This window comes from Parasteatoda tepidariorum, chromosome 6 (genome assembly GCF_043381705.1).
Source record: "Parasteatoda tepidariorum isolate YZ-2023 chromosome 6, CAS_Ptep_4.0, whole genome shotgun sequence".
In the NCBI taxonomy this organism is placed as follows: domain Eukaryota; kingdom Metazoa; phylum Arthropoda; class Arachnida; order Araneae; family Theridiidae; genus Parasteatoda; species Parasteatoda tepidariorum.
In genome coordinates, this window is record NC_092209.1 from 46,279,153 (window position 1) to 46,295,949 (window position 16,797).

The 16,797-nt window shown below is 29.2% G+C and overlaps 1 protein-coding gene across 3 annotated transcripts in view; it reads left to right on the forward strand.

Annotated features, from left to right (window-relative positions):
- Positions 1 to 16,797, forward strand: part of LOC107440650 (uncharacterized) — a 173,189-nt gene that overhangs the window by 115,364 nt on the left and 41,028 nt on the right. For all 3 annotated transcript variants that reach the window (XM_071182324.1, XM_071182325.1, XM_071182326.1), the window contains one exon: positions 4,015 to 4,076. The gene's annotated coding sequence lies outside the window, so the exon portion shown is untranslated. The remainder of the gene's footprint in view (positions 1 to 4,014; positions 4,077 to 16,797) is intronic.

A 16,797-nucleotide genomic window follows, 5' to 3' on the forward strand; every position in this document is an offset into this window, starting at 1 on the left:
CCAGGAAAAGGTTAAACATATGCAGGCATTAAACCGTTAAGGGTTAATATATTTCGAAATAAAATTCAAAATACAAGAACGCCTTCTTCAATTTGATAAATACAATAAAAATTTAATCGGGAATATTTATTACAAATATGAAAACTTTATAAAGCGAAATTGTAAATTTAGCGTTCATAATATCTACAAGTTTTTAAATTTCCTATTTTTTCGCTTTGATCAGTAACGAACGCAGTGTTCATGTAGCAAATTTAATATTACCTTCACCCTCTTTATAGCAGGTAAAGAAAAATTATAATATAATATTTCTACAATAAAGTGACAAATTAATAAGTGATTGTTTTATCCTTAATTAAAATTGACTACATGTTTACATTCTTTTCAGAAACCCGTTTCGAAAATTTAATTTATTTCCCTAAGGTTTCAGTTATTATTTTAAAGTAAAATATTATTTTATTTTTATTTTTTTCAATATATTTTTTCTCGAAAGATGAGTTAATCTTTATCAATGTCATAAATTGAAAGGAAAGTAGTTTATCTTTTAGTAATTTTCTAAAGTGGAAGAGAAATTTCTTTTTTTCTCCACAAACTCGGTTTCAAGAGACGTGAAATCAGTTCATTGAACTAAAATGATTGATATGCTGTTAAAACTTGTCCAAATGCCATAAAAATAAAATGTATTTGATTGTGGAAAAATGTTGCCGACCGATATATACTTTTTAGATATCAACTTTGGACAACCTTTCTGATAACATTATTTTATTATAAACTTTTATGTATGTGCCTAGTACAAAACGTTTAATACAAAACTTTCTTTAAACACATAACCTTTTTGAGTAAAATATAGTAAATTTCAAACAATCCTTTCAGACGTGTATAAAAATATTAATGAGATAAAATATTTCTAATATTTATCAACTTTAATTTAGCTTAAGTTGGTGTTTTTATATATATTTTTTTTAAAAAATCAAGCAATTTGATTTAAATTCGATATTGTTGCTAAAAATCAGATTTATTTTTCAATTTGTAAAATTCTTTAAAGTTTGTACGAATTTAATGCAATTAAGAAATTAATAAATTGTGTATAGGCCTAATACAAAACGTTTAATTCGAAACTTTCTTTAAATACATAAAATGTTTGAGTAAATTGTAGGTAATTTCAAACAATCCCTTCAGATGTGTATAAAAATATTAATGGGATAAAATATTTCCATTATTTATCAACTCTAATTTAGCTTAAGTTAGTGTTTTTATATATTTTTGAAGAAAAAATCAAACAATTTGATTTAAATTCGATTTTGTTGTTCAAAATTAGATTTATTTTTCAATTTGTTAAACTCTTTAAAAAATTTAGTTTATAATTAGTTAAATTTTATGAATTTAATGTAATTAAGAAATTAATAAAAAATTGTGTATATGCCTAATACAAAACGTTTAATTCAAAACTTTCTTTAAACACATAACTTTTTTGAGTAAATTATAGTAAATATTTAACAATCCTTTCAGAAAGATGTGTATAAAAATATTGATGAAATAAAATATTTCTACTATTTATCAACTTTAATTTAGCTTAAGTTTGTGCTTTTTTTTACATATTTGTTTTGTTAAAAATTTGATTTAAATTCGATTTTGTTGTTTAAAATCGGATTTATTTTTCAATTTTTTAAACTCTTTCAGAAATTTAGTTTGAAATTAGTTACATTTTGTAAATTTAATGTAATTAAATTGCAATTTACTGGAACATCATATTAAAAGACAAAATTGCTTTCTACTAAATTACAAAAATGTTTATATATATTTGATAGTTATAAATTAAGCTAGACAAATATTTAACTAAACAACAACTAGCTGAAATTAATAAGAAATCGTTTAGGTCTTAATACCTATAGGCTAAACCTATGTACTAATTTGAATAAAGCTAATTAAGAGTTTCGTAAACCAGCTTTAAGTTAAAAAAGTATAAATAATATGACTAATTAGCTTTGAATTGTTTTTAAACAAGCTGAAAACGAACTCTTCAATTTAATTAATTTTTTTTGGGGTTCGAACTACATGTTTTTTCAATTACGCAGTTAAAGCTCTGACTTTAACGATTTTATCTACTTCAACGAACTCTGTTTTTGCGATGTTTAAAACTCTTTTGACATTTTTTCCCCGCAGTCTACCCTTGCTACAATTTAGTCATGCGTTAATTAAAAAAAGAGGAGAAATATTTATTTTCTTGTCAGCGTATCCGGTCTGTCGACGAAATAGAATTTCTAAGTAAATACAAAGTTAGCGTAAGAAAGTAATACATATGTAGGTACTAAGTTGAGCTCTTTCTTTTTAGATGCCGAAGTAGTCGATTCCGATTCAAAAAAATTTGGAACTGCCTCGTGGCATATACGTATTTTATTAGAGTTTTGGGGATTTTATTTCAAGAACAAAATGTGAAGAAAAACTGTATAAAAATATCCTATAATATGCAATAAAATTAAAATTTAAAATTCATACATTTTTTATTTAATTATTTAAAATATCCAAAAAATTAAATTTAATTAATTGAATTTTTTTAAAAAATATATATATTTTTTGATTTATAAGTTAACTTTCTTCTTAGCTACATTTATCTAAGTAAAAATAGCATTTTCAGGCATTAATTTACACAAATATTTTGGACATTTCTTTATTATAAAAATATTTTTACTAAAATGGTTTGTACGTCTTTCAAAATTTGAAAGTTAATTTTAACCTAGGAATATTTCTCACAGAAATTATAATAGCCTTAGATAAAAAAATATTTTCTTTTATTTATTATTTTTTTGTTAATTTCTATTTGTTATTTGTTCTTTTATCTACTCCAACGAACTCCGTTTTTGCAATGTTTAAATCCCCTTTGATATTTTTCTTTTGCAGTCAAATCTTGCCACAGTTTAGTTATACGTTAATTAAAGAAAGAAGAGAAATATTTATTTTCTTGTCAGAATATGCGGTTTGTCGACGAAATGGAATTTCTTAGTAAATACAAAGTTATCTTAAGAAAATAATACATATGTAGGTACTAAGTCGATCACTTTTTTTTAGCTACCGAAGTAGTCGATTCCGATTCAAATAATTTTTTGGGCTGCTTTATAGCATATACGTATTTATTAGAGTTCAGGGGATTTTATTTCAAGAACAAAAGGTGAAGAAAAACTCTGTAAAAAAATATACTACCATATGCAATAAAATTAAAATTTTAAATTTATAAATTTCTTATGTAATTTTTATGAATAGGTAGATAGACAGTTAAGTATTTATTTATAATAATTTTGTATAAAAACTAAGAAAAGACATTTGTATGAAGACTAATAGAAATAAAAACTAAGTAATTATTCAGATTTATTTTTTCTTTTCTTAAACAGCTGTAGGTATTTTGAACAATAAATAATGCTATGGTGTTGCATGCTGTCAAACAACGTAATTAGAATTTTTAAAAAAAGCGCCAAGCTTTGTAATAACTTGCTCAAAATGTTTCAATTCAAAATATATAGAACTTCATATTTATTTGGGGACATATTGTTCTATAGGAACTATTAAATGTGCGAATTTTGAAAGCTAATATATTTTTATATTATCTTTTTAACGTTAAGAAATGAGCTAAAATTTCTGCATTATATATAGAAAATTAGTGTACAATGCTTTGTAACCAAAACACCGTTATGATGTGCTTTTTTTTTATTTGAAAATAACTACTTTAGTGTGAAGAAGATAAATGACCCAATTAATGGCGAATACTTGAATAGTTTTCTTATTTTCAATTGGGGGATCAAGAAAAAGTTAAAAAAAAGGTATATTCTGAAAAAATAATTTATCGTATCTGATTTCTTAATTCAAAAATCGTATGCACTAATTAGTAAACATTTTGTGTCTTTAAAAACTATTAAGTTTCCATCTTAGTGCGTGTTCTGTTTTTTCTTTAGTTTGCGCACTGTACAGATAATTTATGATTGTAATATTAACTTATCTTAATTTTTATTTATCTTTTTATTTTAGGTAAAGGCTAAGAAATGGTATTGAACATTGATGGAATACTACCAGGTAATAATTTTATCAATGTAATACAAATTAAACATTGATATTACGACATTTAAAAAAACAATAAATAAAAAAAAAAAATTTAAAAAAGAGGAGAAACAGTGACACAGTGAACCAAAAAAATATTAATTTTGTTGCAGATTTAAGTAATACTATGGTTTAGAGGAGATTGTAATCGGCAACAGTGTACGCGTAGATCAAATATATCGGGAAGATTTTACTGTGTAATATAAACACCCTTACAAAAAAATCCTGTTGGTCGATCTACTTCCCGCTTAAGTGCAAATGCAGTAATTACGACTAGTAGAAATTTGGGAAATATAACAGCATCTATCTGGAGAAAATACTAGGCAACAGCTTGATGTTCAAGCATATTTGAAAAATAGTAGCTTATATTTGTATTGCTCAAACGTTTCATTTATACTGATACTTCTGAAAAACATTTCGTGTACTTTTATCTAATAGTATATGGATATTTCAAGTTTTTGCAATTTGATATTGTTTTTTAATAATTTTAAAACCATAACCAAGCATTAATAATAATAATTATTCTTTTAAAAAATATCGCACTTGCGACTTTTAATTTTTCACAGGAAATATAATCTTTTCTTCATGTTGATATTTCATATTTATGACTAGAAAAAAAACCCAAATGTTTTTTTTTTAGTATGAAAAGAATGCATACATATTTAAACTTCGGCTTAAGCGTACTACATTAACATATTTTCAATTTAAAAGATTCGTAAATGTGATTATTTTTAATTATTCATGGTGGATTAAGAGACTCCATTATAATGCTAGTTTAAAGAAGACGTTACTCAGTCTAGAAAAATACAAGTGACAAATGTTTAAAGAAATGATCTAAACTTGCTTATGAAAACGTGCTCTGAAATTTAATTGCGTTTTAGCGAAATATTTTTTTTTCAATTACGATTGGCTATTTGGTTGTTATTTGCGTTTTTGAATTTTCTTAAAAAATTGCCATTTGAGCACAGTATTTTAAAATGTCGTCGTTGTATGAAACTATATTGCATACAGTGCGCAAAAAAAAAATGTGTATAGCTTTTGTTTTAATGATCGGCTTTTATTGAACCAAGTGGCAACCTTAATGGTTCAAAGGGGTGATCTCAAATATGATAACTCACTGTTGCGAAATCTGAAAAAAACGCACTTTCTGTATAGAAATAAACTTTTTGCCGGATTTGGATTCTTGACTTCAAATAGGTAGAGGCGTAGCAGCAAGCTGGAAAATATGGTCACAAAAATTTAGTCAGGAGAGCTGTTGAAAGCTTGGACCTGAAAATGCTGTCTTACTTTTATTTCATTTTGTATTTTATAACCGTAGTTGAACAGCCAACCCAACTTTGGGTTAGCAAATTTTGAACCCAATTTTGAATCCAATACAGAAGACAAGGTAACTTGTGGATCAAGTATTGGGAGATATTTGCTCTCGTGGTGAACTTTTTTATGGAACTAACCTACATTTTGCGTAAAATGGGTCGAATTTTTTAATTGTTAAATGCTTTTGATTTGCTCTAAGAAAATAAGTACATCGATAATACATTCCTTTCTTTTGAAATAACATCCATGTTTCTCGAGTGCATGTGAAAGTGCTGCCAAAGTGATTGTCTATTTTTCTTAATGACTAGTTTAGATATTAGTTATGCGTGATTTTGTATACGTAATTTCTGTTAACGCTCAGCTGCAGCCACAGGGTCATTTTTATTGCATCCATTGACGGACTCCGCAAAGATTTGCCTCCATCAAATTCGAAAACTTAGTGCTAGAACTATGTTTATTTTCTAAACTAACGTTAAAAGTAGTTGTGCTAGAACCAAGTTTCTTTTCTAAACTAACGTTAAAAGTAGTTGTGCTAGAACCGAGTTTCTTTTCTAAACTAACGTTAAAAGTAGTTGTGCTAGAACCGAGTTTCTTTTCTAAACTAACGTTAAAAGTAGTTGTGCTAGAACCGAGTTTCTTTTCTAAACTAACGTTAAAAGTAGTTGTGCTAGAACCGAGTTTCTTTTCTAAACTAACGTTAAAAGTAGTTGTGCTAGAACCGAGTTTCTTTTCTAAACTAACGTTAAAAGTAGTTGTGCTAGAACCGAGTTTCTTTTCTAAACTAACGTTAAAAGTAGTTGTGCTAGAACCGAGTTTCTTTTCTAAACTAACGTTAAAAGTAGTTGTGCTAGAACCGAGTTTCTTTTCTAAACTAACGTTAAAAGTAGTTGTGCTAGAACCGAGTTTCTTTTCTAAACTAACGTTAAAAGTAGTTGTGCTAGAACCGAGTTTCTTTTCTAAACTAACGTTAAAAGTAGTTGTGCTAGAACCGAGTTTCTTTTCTAAACTAACGTTAAAAGTAGTTGTGCTAGAACCGAGTTTCTTTTCTAAACTAACGTTAAAAGTAGTTGTGCTAGAACCGAGTTTCTCTTCTAAACTAACGTTAAAAGTAGTTGTGCTAGAACCGAGTTTCTCTTCTAAACTAACGTTAAAAGTAGTTGTGCTAGAACCGAGTTTCTCTTCTAAACTAACGTTAAAAGTGGTTGTGCTAGAACCGAGTTTCTCTTCTAAACTAACGTTAAAAATAATTGTGCTAGAACCGAGTTTCTCTTCTAAACTAACGTTAAAAATAATTGTGCTAGAACCGAGTTTCTCTTCTAAACTAACGTTAAAAGTAGTTGCAAGGAATCGCAACAAACTTTTTTCTTTTTGCTGCCTCTGCATTTCTTTATGGAATAAGGATGATGGCAAGGGTAAAATTATAAAACTAATTAATAGAATAAAAGTAATTAAAAAACACATTTCTTTGCATGAGACTTTTATTGTTTTCTTGGTTGAATTTTAATTTAAAAGAAAAATAAATGATAAAATGAGTGATTTAAATGAATGAAAAATTTGTCAAGTATTTTCGAAAAAAATTCAAAATGACGAAATGGAGATTATACAATATCTTTTGTCCATATGATATAAATTCAAAATGGAAGGGATTATGAATATAATCCACAATTATAAATTCTTAATTTACAACTCATTTTTAAAAATACACTTAGTAAATTTCAAGTAATGTAAATATATTTACAACATGCATATTTAATTGTTATTTTATTATTACTTTTATTTTATTACGATAGATATTTCTAATTTAGCTAAAGCTAAAATTGCAACTGCGAAATAATCCTCTTATATCTATGAAATATCTCTTTCTAGGAAATATTATCGAGATTAATTTATTCAAATCCGGAACAAAGATCCATTTACGTAAACGTAGAATAAAAGAAATGTTATTAAATTGAACTTATTATTCTTTTTCAATTTATATATTTTATCACATACTATATTATCTAACTATGCGCACATTTTTTATAAAAAAATATTTGCTTGAATAAAATAGAATATATACAAGATATAGATTTAATATGATAGGTGAGTGTGCATAATTTATTACTAAAATCAAATCTTCAGCTAAGCATCTAGATTTTGATTTATGGTTCCAAGCAAAATTAATATTTATACCTTACATTTATTTAATATAAATTATGGAAAAGCATATTAACTAACATGAATGGACGTGATTTATGATACAAGCAAGCTTAATGAATTATTTATTTTATCTTGATGTTATTTCAGACTTTTGTTTCAGTTAGGAAAATATTAATATTAGATAGAAAGCGAGGTATTGAATTTAAGAATACTTGAAAATAAGAATACTTGAGAATAAAAATTATTATTCTGCGTTTACAATAAGATACATAAATAAGATTAGCTAGTATATAAATTATAGATGAGAGAATAACAATACGGATTTTTTATGTTTTAAATCTTAAAATAAAATAACTCATGAAATGATTGATGTTTATTTAAATTAATTTTGCTGATGTTATTTCTTTGATTTTAAAAATGAGAAGAAAAAGCTCTGTAAATGGGATAATATTGTATTTCTTTGATTATTTTGCGAAATAATTTACTTTGGCTGTCAACGTAATCTTGGTTCCAATTCGTCCCAAAAGAATTTAATGATCGGTGCTGTGAGAAGGCTTGTCCAGTTTTTGAAGGCCGATTTCATTAAACCATGATACCGCAAGTCTGAATGCGTGAACTCTGCTGTTATCCTGCTGAAAGAGAAAATGGACCTTCTCCGAAATATTACCATAGAGCAAAAAATTCCCACTAGGGTAGCAATTTTCATCTGTGTGCAATTCTTATTGCGAAAGAAATGCTTATCGTGGAAGCAATTCTCATCGTGGTAGCAATTCTTATCGCGAAAGAAATGCTTATCGTGGAAGCAATTCTTATCGCTGAAGCAAATCTTATCGCTGAAGCAATTCTTATCGCTGAAGCAATTCTCATCGTGGAAGCAATTCTCATCGTGGAAGCATTTCTCACCAGGGTAGCAATTTTCATCTGGGTAGCAATTCTTATCACGAAAGCAATTCTCACCATGAAAGCGATTCTCTCCGTGGAAGCAATTCTAATGTTTGAAGCAATTTTCATCATGGTAGCAATTCTCATCGTGGTAGCAATTCTTATCGCAAAAGAAATGCTTATCGTGGAAGCAGTTCTTATCACTGAAGCAATTCTCGTCGTGGAAGCAATTCTCACCAGGGTAGCAATTTTCCTCTGGTTAGCGATTCTTATCATGAAAGCAATTCTCATCGTGGTAGTAATTCTTATCGCGAAAGAAATGCTTATCGTTGAAGCATTTCTCATCGTGGAAGCAATTCTTGTCATGGAAGCATTTCTCTTTGTGGAAGCAATTCTCATTATGGAAGTATTTCTCGTCATGGATGCAATTCTCATCATTGCATCCACAGGACCCTCTAAGTCTGTATCACTAGCTGCCCGAATACAATTGGACAGATGGTGTATACATAAGCTGTATGACTAACAATATTAAACGCGTTTTTCTCTAAACATTAATTTTTGAACTGCGCAGAAGCGTAGTGGACGTGAAATTGGCAGAAACTTTGTATGTTACTTTGTATGGATTATTCTATAGAAATGTATTTACATAATGTATATAATTTTCTTCAAAAAATATTTGCGTCATTTTTATCCAATGTTTTTGATTCTCAGTACACAGATATTTTGGAGGAACCATAATATACTTCCAAATTGCTGCAACTGTAATACGGTGCTGCGTTGACCCATATAATTTTGTACTTCTCGAGCTTGATTACAAGAACAACTATTCTAACTTGAATTGTAGCAATGATCAGCTTTATGAGTCATTTTGAAGAAATTTGGGTCCATTTACAGACCTTTCACAAACATTTTTATTGTTAAATCGGATATCTTCCGAGGAAACGAGTTTATGCTCTAAACGGAAATTTCACAAACATTTTATGTCAAAAAGTGTCTCTTCAAAAATTACTAAATAGCTAAAACGGAATGGTAACAAAACTTTTCTTTTGAAAAACATAGTCAATAACGCATCTTCAAATAAAAATTCTAAAATTTAAATTCATGGAAAGACATGATTTTTTTTATTGCATAGAAACAGGACAAAATTATTCACAAAATTATGAGTTTATTTTTCACAAAACGCTCATTTCACAAAATGAGTCTAAGCAGACCACTAGTTTTTGCGATGGTTCACAATATCAGGACAATATTTCAAAAAATGGTTCGTTTGCGGAAAATCTAGAACTGGGATCGCTAAATTTATGAAGTTTTTGAGCTACTGTACTGTTTTTAAATCCCATAGCGTAAGCTAAAAGAGATGCCGGGTTTTTAAAAAATAAATTAGTTTATTGCCTATAAACTTACTTAAGCCTGTTAGCCAACAAGAGTCTTAACGTGATCTACCGAAAATATTCCGCGAACTACTAGTAGTTCACAATCAGAAGCACGGCACTTGTTTAGAACAATCTCTGAATTTATAACCTTATTAAAACTGTAACAAATTTGCTCTTTAATGTAGTTCAACGTAGAACTGATTTTTCAAAGAGTTTAAAAGCTCTAAAGAAGAAGAGAATGTTTGGAACATTCATTAGAACAAAATTTGATTGTATTCTGTAATGCATTCCATTTCCAACTATAACTGACATCCCTTATAAATTGGAATAAACAGGGTTTGGGGTCAAGATTTATTATGATTGGCGCAGTACAGGTGAAATCAAATCGCTTGCCAAGAAGCCAGACTCGGAAGCGGTGTATTTGATTTGTGGTTTGAAGTAAATTAATACTCAATCGTAGCATTTAATTTAAACAGACTATCATCATATGGTTCTGGTTGTGTTAGAGAAATAGAGCCTAAGTAATTTGTTTATGCTTAAAGTAATTCTCAAAATAAAATATAGATGGCAGCATAAAGTCACGTGATTAGTAAATGTTAATTTTTGTTTTATGTACATGTAGTTTAGTTCTCTATGTGTTTTGTCTCAATAAAGTTGTGTAATTAAAACCGGCATGGTAATTTCTAAATGATTATTTTCCCCGAGACGAATATCCTTTTACATAATTCTTTTTTGTTTTTAGCTATGTTATACAAGCTTAGTATTTAATTAACTCGTATAAGTAAGTGTTTGACTTACTATTTAAAAGATATTATTTCAAATGAGAAAAAAATCCTCCTGGCTTCAATTGTTTAGATAAATTGATGTGACTATATATTTTATTTTATAACCATCGGTGAAAAACCGACCCATTTATTTTAGTTAACGGCTACTAATAATCAACTCCGTAGCCTTGTAATTTTGAACCCTATTCAGAAGACAACTCTTGGATCAAGTATTGGGAGAAATTTACCTTCGTGGTGGACTTTTTTTAATAGAACTAACCTGCGTTTGCGTTGTAAGGAGAGGAAAACGATGAAAACCTCCTACGGTTAGCTTTACGGAGAGGGGACTCTAACCCATGATCCGCCTATCATTGCGGATATTTTACATCAGCATTGCAGTCGGTGCGAGGCGGGTGTGGATTTCGTTTCGAACAGCCATCGCTGGGATTCGAACTCGGGTCACCTCATTTGGAGGCAAACGCTCTATCCACTAAGCCACCGCGACTCATCTATTATATAATAGATTTTGGATCAGCTTTAATAAAAGAATGATTTTTCAAATTTTTACTTTTAATACTATACGTGGATAATTAGGCTTAATAATTAGTTATCTTTTTTTGCCTCCATTTTCATGGTATTCCGCCAGCTTTTTTTCCTTTCCCTTTTTATTTCAAATACAAACTGCACTTAGCATCATTCAAAAAAATAATATATTCAGTTTAATGCAATCTGTGTTTTTTTAATCAATGTTTTAAGTATTATGACTTAAGAATACTGAAATCGCACTTACTAAATTTGTTTGCAAACTTTAAAAAGAACTAGATCCAATGCCCTATTCTATATCAATTCACTATTTTATAACAATTCATTTTTCTTATTTTTTTTTTTTTTTACGATTTAATTTATTTCTTAGAAATATCCCTTTTTTCGTATTACTGAACCCTACTGATGAATATTGGTGAATATTGGCCCAATTTTGCATCAATTAATACCTTTACCTTTACCATTTTTACCTTTTTTATAGTAAAAAAATAAAATGTGCCAAAAATGCTCCTTTTCACTTTCTAAATTAGAAAGAGCACCAACCAATAACTACCATTTAGAATAATTTGAACTTTTTCACAAGTAAGCATTCCTATATCAGTTTTTAAAATTTATGATAATTATTTATTTACTTACATAATTACTTACTTTTTATGTTTAACGATTACTTGGTGCTTTTATGCCTTTTATAAATACTTACTTACGTGACTTAGCATTAAATCGGCTGTGAAAAAATGCGATGAAGTCGTTTTTCGAGATAAAGCGAAATTACTTACTGAACAACCCAATATTTCTAAACGTCGTTTTTAATTAAATTTAATTTTTATTTTCTACAACTAACAATACAAGCAATACAGTTTTTCTATTTTTGCATTTTTCATACATGTTTTACTTTGAAAATTTTACCTACAAATATTTATTCTTAAAATGGAGGGGGGGGGGAGATATCACTGTGTTGATATTTTCTAGTCAAGTCATACTTAACTGCACGTGTTGTTTTCAACTTCATTCTTTAAACCTTGACATTTCATTGAAATGATGCATTCGTAAAGCATATTTAATCCAGTTAAGTTACCTGAAACCTTGCAAAGGCACCGGAGACTTGAGAATAGTTAAAAATATTTTTATGGTTTCTCCTGCGACGAATATTTCTCTAAAATTATGAACATAACTCTTCCTGAGTTTTACCGGATACGGTTCAATTTCAGAATACTTTCTGTTAATGGAAGAGTTTTTTGTTTGGATAATATTAATATGTACCCTGTACTTCTCGAATATAAGAATATATTCACCTGCTATGAAATCGTACGGTGAGTCCTTAATATCAATTATGTTTGACTACTATGCTTATAACTTATTTAACTGATTTTAATGTTTTTGTACTAAATTTTTTGAATCTATGTTCATAACAAAGTAAAATTTTGGCAATGTATTCCACTGTTTCAATTGTTATGTTGATTGTATGAAGTAATTTTATATTTTGTAATTTTAAAACTGTGATTGAACAACCGACCCAATTTTGAATTTTTGATTACTAATATTTAACTCCGGAGCCTCGTAAATTTGAACCCAATCCAGAAGACAAGCTAACTCCTTGATAAAGTATTGAGAGAAAATTACTTTCGTGGAGAACTTTTTGATAGAACTTGTGATGGATGAATTTGCGTTACATGGAGAGGAAAACCACAAAAACCTTCCGCGGTTATCCTATTATTACCTTAACGGCAAGGGGACTCTAACCCATAATCCGTCTACTACTGAGGATATTTTACGTCAGCATTGTGGTCGATGAAATTAGTATCTACCAACCATCGTTGGGATTCGAACTGGGCTCACCTCTTCGGAAGACCAACATTCTATTCCCTAAGCAACCACGGTAATTGCTTAAATTCAATTCATAGGTGTGGAGTCGGCATTGATGCCCATACACCAAAGCTTATGGGGCCATCCCTCTAAAACTTAGAAAATCTCTCCATTCAGTTAAACACAAAAATAGATACGAATAATTTCATTTAAACAAAAACAGCATTTTATAAGAGCAGAAAAAAAAAATCTTTAATTTTGCATCTTTTATGATAGTATGTTATTTAATGTATCAATAAACAATTTCTCAGAGAATTAATCTTGTATTAAGTTAAAATTATTAATAAAATTCATGAATTGTTTCCTTTTGAGGCAATAATTTTAAAAATAACTACTTGTAAAAAGTTTTATTTTTATATGCTTATTATATCACAGGGGGAAATTATAGAATTGAGAACTTTTTAGAACTCTTTAAGATAAACTCTTAGTAATTTAATTAAAATCTTAGCATATAGTTTCTTTCCGTAAACTTCAAACTAATTTTTACTTATTAATTCCTTTTTAAAATTATATTCTAATAATAATATTATATATTCAAATTTTGGGGAGAGAAAGATCGATTAAGTTTTTGATCTTTTATTTTACTAAAACATTTTTAAAAAAGTATCTCCCTCCCCTCAAAAGAATATTGTCCATGGGGACTTTCCCCCCTTTGGGCACCAAAGGGAGTCATTAATTGAAATGTTCTGCTCCAACTCCAATGTTCGACTCCAACTTCACATTTGATGAAATAAATTTCAAAATGTATTTTTACAAAATATTATGCAAAAATATTAAAAGAAGTAGATATCAATATTTATCTCATACGCTCTCTCGTATTACTTAGTAAAAATTCAGGAGCTAGGAAACAATTAGGGAAGATGCATTATATCAACTTGTGTATATATTTAATTAAATTTTCATCTCTAGCTAAATAATTTGATACTTGTGAATCAAAAGAAAACTTATTAATAATTAATTTATTAATATAGTAACTCAACCTAATTAACAATTTATTAAATCAAAAAGTTCAAATATAATTAACTTAATTTTTGATAAATAATAATTTAATAAATATCTTAATATTGGAGTACTATTTCTGTTTTTATAATTATAAATATTTATCAAAGTTATTATAATAAACGCCTCTTTTCATATTTTAACCTATGGATCTAGCTACTTTTACTTTACCGGATTAGATGCTAATCTAATTTTCTTCGACTCCGACTCTAGCAAAAAGTTCTCCGACTCTTGCAAAAAGTTCTCCGACTCTAGCAAAAAGTTCTCCGACTCTAGCAAAAAGTTCTCCGACTCTAGCAAATTTTTCTTCGACTCCGACTCTAGCAAAAAGTTCTCCGACTCTAGCAAATTTTTCTTCGACTCCGACTCTAGCAAAAAGTTCTCCGACTCTAGCAAATTTTTCTTCGACTCCGACTCTAGCAAAAAGTTCTCCGACTCTAGCAAATTTTTCTTCGACTCCGTCTCTAGCAAAATTTTATTCGACTCCGACTCTAGCAAAACTTTATTCGACTCCGACTCTAGCAAAATTTTATTCGATTCAGATTATAGCAAATTTTTCTTCGACTCCGACTCTAGCAAATTTTTCTTCGAGTCAGATTATAGCAAATTTTTCTTCGACTCCGACTCTAGCAAAACTTTATTCGACTCCGACTCTAGCAAAATTTTATTCGACTCCGACTCTAGCAAAACTTTATTCGACTCCGACTCTAGCAAATTTTTTTTCGAGTCAGATTATAGCAAATTTTTCTTCGATTCCGAGCAAAACTTTATTCGACTCCGACTCTAGCAAAACTTTATTCGACTCCGACTCTAGCAAAATTTAATTCGACTCCGACTCTAGCAAAATTTTATTCGATTCAGATTATAGCAAATTTTTCTTCGATTCCGACTCTAGCAAATTTTTCTTCGACTCCGACTCTAGCAAAATTTTATTCGACTCCGACTCTAGCAAAATGTTTGTCCATTCCGAATCTAAAAAATCTTTTTAGACTTCGACTCCACAGCCTTGGTTCAATCACAAAACCCATAATCTAATCAGTATATTGTTTTTAAAAAAGTAAATCTTTTTTCTCAAACACTTCTTTTTCATTTTTGCATATTATAGCTTCTATTTTTGATCAATTCAACTAATTTCGATCAACTCACGTTTAACGAGTTTCCAGATTAAACGAGCCAATAGTCTCGAACCCAATGCTCTCGTTATAAACCGGTTCGACTGTAATCAAATTTATACAGCAAACAAAATCAAAATGCTACCAATCTAAACTCGACTATTATCTATAATCTGTCAGATGCATGTATATGTGCTATTCCACGAAGAAATAACTAAATCTTTCTTCTTTGGCCATTTCCATGTAAATTCCAAACAATTTCTTCGAAAATTCGCCACTTTCATAAATGTTTTATTCATTTCATGGAAACAGATGTTCAGTTACTATGTGGACATATAGTCCTTGTTACTGCTTTAGTTTTCTTTCCCAGGGAATATGTTCTTCCAAGACTTAGTGAAACTAAGATATTCAGTTTCGTCTGAATTCGATTGTTTTAGTTGAAAGACCTTTCATATTTAGTTTATTTTTTATTGAAAAATACGGAACCAAAAACGCTAGCCGGCCGTTATGTGCGCAGTTCTTGAGAATATTATTAATATTTGGATTATAAAGTTGTTGGGCTTATTTTTGTAAATTTTTTAGATAATAGTTTAAATATTTTTGTTTATTATGTTAGAGTTTTTGTTTTAAAAAGTTTACAATTGGTGTTAACATTGCAAAGTATGAAAAATTCCAATTGTAGTGACATGTATTTTTCCTCTTTGGAAAATTAGGAAAAATCATTTAAAAGTTTCATTTATTAACACAACAAGTGAAATAAATTCTAAATACAAATGGAGTCATGTCAAATTAATAGGGTGTCCCATGTCAAATTTATCGTGCGACAGTTTCGAATTATCGTTCCATGATGTTGTCGGGAGTGTTGTTATTGACAATGTCAACCTTCATCTCTGAAAAGGTACACCAACGTAGAATCGAGTTAACATGTCTTATATACTAGTAAATTGGGATTGTGTTTTTGTAGTGGCAGATACACTACAGTACTCCACCACCAGAATTATATCTGTGATAGAATTCGATGAATGGATACCACTAGTTGATTCATTGCTGTTTTGTGAGAAGCCAGGAGAGCTGTTTGAAGATCACCGTACTTTTTGAGTGCTGATTGTGAGAGCGGTATTAAGTTCACGATCGTGGTCGCTCTTGTGTTTCCATTAGCACTCGAGTGAATATGTTGCGTGTGATCGAAACTGAAAAGCAACAGCACGAGGAGGTGGATAATGTCACAAGAAGCAAGTCAACTGTTCAATGTGGACGATGGATAGGCGTGTTCACATCCTGTCCGGGTCACCAATGTAGGGAGTGTTGTACCGATAATATCTATGAAAAGATATCCCTAGATAGAATCCAGTTAACATGTCTTATATGCTAGTGAACCCTACAATAATGGAATGGACACTTTCGGTTTTCTATATTTTTTAATTTCTTAAGAAATATTTAAGGACTAAATTGTAATTTTAGTAGTATTTAGTTCATGCGATTTTTCATACTTTTCAATAAAAGTGAAATCTTTCAGGGTTCGAGGGTCCACCAATAAATTACGAAAGAAAGTATTTTTAAAATTATAAGCAAAAATACATAATACAAAAAAATTAGTTGTTTTTTTCATCTATAAAAGTGTTTATATCTCCATAAATATTTAAGCTAGATTTACGAAGTTTTACATAGTTATTGCAAACAACAACCAAAGTAATTGACAAAATTTACAAGACTTATTTGCTTGGT